General features: G+C 42.2%; 1 pseudogene; it reads right to left on the reverse strand.

Annotated features, from left to right (window-relative positions):
• Positions 1 to 1,183: 1,183 nt before the first annotated feature.
• On the reverse strand, positions 1,184 to 1,227 carry LOC111725474 (annotated as a pseudogene).
• Between the last annotated feature and the right edge of the window lie 4,789 nt (positions 1,228 to 6,016).

Below are 6,016 nucleotides of genomic sequence, written 5' to 3' on the forward strand. Positions count from 1 at the left end.
GGAGAGAGCGGAAGGAGCAGCAATCCCCAAAGGCATCCAGTGTGGAGAGGAAAGAGTGAAGTATGACACAGCAATGGAGGCTTGGTGATGTAGGCGGCGGCCTGACTTATTAGTAGGCAGTGCTGGGGGCCCACAGGGGCTCATGGAGTTGTTTTAATTCTTTTAACATCAGAAGACAAATATAAATGAACTTTTAGGGCAGGAAAACATTTTGCTATATAATATGAATATATTTATCATGATGCTAACACAGTCACAACATACATTTTTTAAATATCTTTTTATGGAGGGAGGGAGGGGTAAGGGTGAAAGTGCGTAGGGCATGAAAGTCACAGTGCCGTCCTGGGGGCAGTGTCATGTCCCAACCTACTCCAATTTATTAAACACGTATGTGTCACACATTTTTTGCCACCTGTGATATTATTGTTCCAACTTTACAAATTAGAACACTGAAGCCTGGAGGGACGTGATGGGAGAGAAAGTGGTGGAGACAGGGGCAGCTCTCAGGAGTCCCGATCCTCATTTCAGGGCTCTTGGTGCAAAGTCTGCCCTGGGAGGTGGCAGATATGGGGTAGAGACCAATATAGGAAGGAACAGAATTGAAATTTAAAACATGGAAGGCTGTATAATTGGCCAAATATTTCCCTAGCCACCAGCCTTTCTTCTTGAGGTGAAACTTAGATGTGGAAACGAATATTTTTATTTTATTTTATTTTTTTTTTTAGACGGAGCCTCAAGCTATCCCCCTGGGTAGAGTGCCATGGTATCACAGCTCACAGCAACTTCCAACTCCTGGGCTCAAGCGAGTCTCCTGCCTCAGCCTCCCAAGTAGCTGGGACCACAGGCGCCTGCCACAATGCCTGGGTATTTTTTGGTTGCAGCCATCATTGTTGTTTGGTGGGCCTGGGCTGGGGATTCGAACCCGCCACCCCAGGTGTATGTGGCTGGCACCCTAGCAGCTTGAGCCACAGGCACCAAGCAAAACGAATATTTTTAGACAGCATGAGCGGGCATAGGGAATATGAGGGGAACATGTTGGGGACCCGCCTACAAACAGGCTCATTCAGTTGGTTATTATTAGTCTTTCAGGTTCCTTTGTGATCATGTTCTAAAGGGGAAAGGTAAGACCTTTATTTATTTCATTTTTAATTTTTCAGTGTGTGTACAGAGACTTCTGGTAGAGATGGGAAAACCTGCTGGACAAATTCTAAAAGAGCTGTAGCACTAAGTTAAGGCCTTTAATTATCAGATTGCTTGTTGCTGAGTTGTTACTGTGCAGGGAGGCAGGCTACAATAAAGTTCAGTAATAAGTTAGGGTTCTTTACTGATAAATGTCTTAAAAAATAGTTCCTCACATAAAGATTTCTTTTGTTTTTCATAAGATATGTATGTGTACTCACAGATATGTATATTTGTGTGGGGGGTGCCCATACATATATACACATATATATACCTTCCTCCTTTTTGCTGTGTTATCTCTACATCAATTTTGCTTTCAGCTTGAATTTTGGTTTGATAGGTAATCCAAGTGAGTCATTCAAACAAAAAAAGACATGATCTCATGAGCATTATTTTAAAAGTTTACTCCATTATTCAGAAATCTTCATGTTTCTAGAAACAGCAGTCTCTGCCTCCCAGATGGCCAACCGAGGACAATTAGGTAACTCTTGAAAAGGAGTGACGAGAGGATGGTGCTTCTGGGGGTAAAGGGCTGATAGTCACACCTCCAAAAGTCAACACGCGTGAAGTCCCACACAGAGACCATCGTGAAGCTCTAACTCTCTCAGTGAAAGCGATCAGATAATATTTAATTTGGACTAGAATTATCCTGCGATTCACTTTATGTAGATCTGGGAAAGCAAGAACATGAGTTAGCTTACAACCATCACAGCAGCATGTTTTTCTTGTTAGCTGCAGGGGAGAATAATGTACAGGAAAAGGTGACGTAATGATTGTCTCACTTTCATTATTCTCTCCCAAATGAATAAAGCTTCCACACTAAGGATGAGCTCACTCGCTATTAGTGGAATAACATCTGGTGAGCAAGGGCCCCCAGCTGAACACGCTATTGGTTAGGGGCTATATTTAACCAGCAGAGACTCGACTATTGTTACATGTACCACATATGCAGCCCAGTTATATTGTGAATATCTTTACAAGGGGTAAGGAAATACTCCTTAAAGTATTTTACCGGGTAAGCCTTTCCTTATGAAGCAAGGCATTAACTCATTCCAAAAGAGAACCTAGGCTATTATTAGAGTGGAATATTTGAGACATGTGACAGATGTCTTGGTCCTCCTTGGCTGAAGCTCAGATGCTTTCCATAGCTATCTAAGTTTAAATTTCAAATCATGGATAGGAATCGCTCTCCTTCAATTTCCCTTCCCATTCTTAATTTCCAGGCAGGCCTGCCACTATGACAACGGCGAATTTTGCAGTGTAATCTATCTAATAGATTTACTGTAAATGATGAATCATCCTGGTACTTAAATCTAATGAGTAATACTATAAGTCAATTTGGTTTTAAAAAATGCAACATAGCTAAGGTCATCAGTTAAATGTGCTAATACAGAATAATGTAGATGTTCAGACACATGCACAGTCAGTCTAAGGGTCGTGAAGCCAGAATACTCTGGGATCTGCCGTGTGCCAAAGCATTTAGGGGAATTGCTCACTGAAAATCATAAAAAGAGAAGGGATTTCATTTGATCAGGATGAGGAACCCTCCCTCAAGTTTAGGCTTTTCTATTCTCTCTGTAAAATGTATTAACACTTTATTGTGAAGACAGTAACAAGCTATTATTATTTTTATTTAAAAGGCCAATTATGAGAATAATACCTCTTTATTGAATAAAATATGGAAAATTTAGAGAACAAAGAAGAAAATAAAATGCAATGCCCCCCGATGCTAACCACGCAGACCTTTTGGCTTGTGCGAGTCCTTTTATTTGAGTATATATAAGCATTTTCTCATTTTATTAATTACTCTTCTATATTTTATGCTAAGTGGCCATGTAATGCTACATCATATGGCTTGCCATATTTATCAAATCCATTCCCTCTTGAACAGTTAGTACATTTCTAATTTCTTGATGTTCTAAACAGGGCCTTGATAATGATCCATGTAGCTAAATCTCTGCACCTATAGGTGAATATTTTCTTAGGATGCATTTGCAGAAATAAAATTAGCGAGTTGGAGTGAATGCATGTTTTTGAGGGTTTTGTGACCTGTTGAGGATGTCTTCATGAGAGAATGGGAGATTTGCTTCCTTGCAAATGGCATCCTTGAGGTTAGAGTTACAGCCCCCAGTCCATTTGCCTTGGTCCACTTCTGGTGCCTTATATAGAAAATAAGAGGGTCAAAGCAATGAGCAAACAGTGGTGTTTATGCTGCCAAATGACTTTCATATATTACCTCATCTGATCTGTAGGATAACCCTTAGAGATAGGTAACATGATTTGAAGTTTAGACAGTTCACAGCCAGAGGAGCCAGAACTTGAACCTGGGTCTAACCTCTTCAAAGCCCATTCTCAAATCCATCTACTCATATCGTTTCTCCAGGGCCCTCACTCATTCATTCACCAATTCTGTACATTTTATGAGAGCCATTGTTCTAGTCGCAGGGCACTCAGTGGTGAACTAAACAAAGTCCTTGACCTCAGGGACTTTGTAGTGGGGTGACAATGAGCTTGTACTATTGTATCTGGCAGCAGTAAGTTCTGTGGAGAAGGATGGAGCAGGGAAGAAGGATCCAGCACAACAGGCTCCTGCTTTGGATAGAGTGGTCAGGGAAGGCCTTGCTGAGTGGACAAAGTGACTAAAACGTCCCTGTGGAAATATGAAGGACAAACTCTCCATGCAGAGAAGCAGCAAGACAAAAGGTCTCACTCCAGGACTTGCCTTGCAAGTTTGGGGAAGTGCACAGAGGTCCTTAGGCTTGAGCACAGTCCGAGTTAGGGAGGGAGAGATCAGATGAAGGTGTGTGCTGAGTAGTCCAGGGACGGGCAGTGCTCGTGGAGTAAACTACATCTCCATGTTTCTGAGGAAGGAAGATGCCTAACCACCCCTCACTTAATTCTCCTGTGTTTGAATTATCTTTAGGTAGTTGGAGCTTAAGCCACAGCATTAAAACTCCAGCCTTCCATGCCATGGACAGGCTCGTGCAAGTGTATTTCTGGACTCACAGGGAAGAATTCCAATCCCCGGATCATTCAGCCATATTCATTACTCATTCCTCTGCAGAGTAGCAATGTCTGCTCCATATATCACTGGGAAATAAAATAGCAAAATAAAAAATAAACGATTTATTTGACTGAAATTATCTTGCAGCATTGGAAAAAACATTCCATTTCAAAGTCCAAAATGATGTAGTTATTAATCACGTTAGAGGACAAACTCATCTATCCAGAGACCAGCTGTTTCCTGATGTCATTTAAATTTTTAAATCCCACTGCAGGATTCTGCCACAGGAAGGAATCAAGCTTCCTTTCCAGCCTTGCATATGTGTCTTTTAAAATTGAATTTGGGATTAAACTAGTTTATGATATGTTATTAGGAATCTAATGTTCTCCCAGACCAATTTCCAAGAGTATAGGAACAATATCATTGCCTGGTGGGAGTGACATGCAGCAAACGAACTGAGTGATTCAACGTGCTTCAGGCAGAAGAGGTGAAGAGTATGCTGAGAACTTGTGCTGTTCCAATGTGATAACCCATGAAACTTAGTGCAAAAAAAATAATCTAGTGTGCTTTAGAAGCTTCCAGTTTCAGGATTAGATTCTTTCTATGTATACTAGTAGGGAGGAGGGGAACTCTGAACAGCTGAAACTGGCATCTGTGTTTGAGACATACTCCGTGAGCTCTGAGGGCATGAGGTCGCTCATGGAGCATTTGGGCTGTGGGGCAGAGAACAGTCACAGCTAAACTGCTCTACTAGATACATTTGGAGGGGAGAGACTGAGAGGAGGGGGCATATGAGAAACACGGTGGTACATCTCAAAATCTTTTAACATGCGGAACATAGTATGCTCAGTATTATCTCTCTATTTCTGCCACGTGAACTCCACCTTCACCATCCCAAATCTTTAGTGCATTCTGCTGTGTACACAAATGCCCTGTGCGAACACCATGCACCTGTGAGCGCATGGCCTATGAGAACTGAGAGGCCAAGTTCCAGGTTTGGGTTAATGTGGTACAGAAAAGGGACAGCATGTGTCGCCTGGCAGGATACTCTGCCAATTAAACCAATCAAGGGAAGCAGCCTTCAGAGCCAGAAATCACAATGGGAACGCCAGCCCCTCGGAACTCCCAGCTCTGTGGGGGAAGGGCCCTGACCTTTCACTGGAGGAAATAAGAAGCGGGCATTTGAATCACCTTATGAGGCAAGAGGAGACTTCTGACATCTGGGTGACCTAACAACAAAAATTTGCAATTGAATGGCCTCCCATGCTTCTCATATTGCTCCTGAAACATGATTTTGGTTGAGAGGTAGTCACTGAGGTTTCTCACCTCTTGGTAACAACAAGCACCCTGGGCCGAATGTTACCCAGGTATCTCTGGTGTAGACAGTGGTGAAGACCAGACTCTGAAGTTTTCAATATTTCTTCATTTCTATGGTCCTACCATAGTTCTTCACAGGACTAGGTCAGGGCTTATAAATTGACACACAAATGTTACAGAAGTTATTGTCTATGGTGACTATAGAAACCAAAAGAAAACCCTTGAAGGAAAACATCAGGAAACATCAGGCTGAGGAATGTTTATTGAATGCAGTTTCTTGAGTCTCACCCACTCTTCATGGGAGACAGGCCTGGGTCAGTGGCACTGGCGAGCTGCGTGATGATCCTAGCAACTAATACCCCAATTGGAGGCTTATGAAACTTCTTATCAGTCTCACTATCTTCAAACTCTATCATAATTTTCATGCAACTGGAAATGAAAGAGCCTGCACCAAGTTTTATCACTTGGAAAAGATCACACTCCAGGAACATGTTCTTGGTATGATGCTGCAACGCC

This window comes from Otolemur garnettii, unplaced genomic scaffold (assembly GCF_000181295.1).
Source record: "Otolemur garnettii isolate 467f Iridium unplaced genomic scaffold, OtoGar3 scaffold00041, whole genome shotgun sequence".
NCBI lineage: Eukaryota > Metazoa > Chordata > Mammalia > Primates > Galagidae > Otolemur > Otolemur garnettii.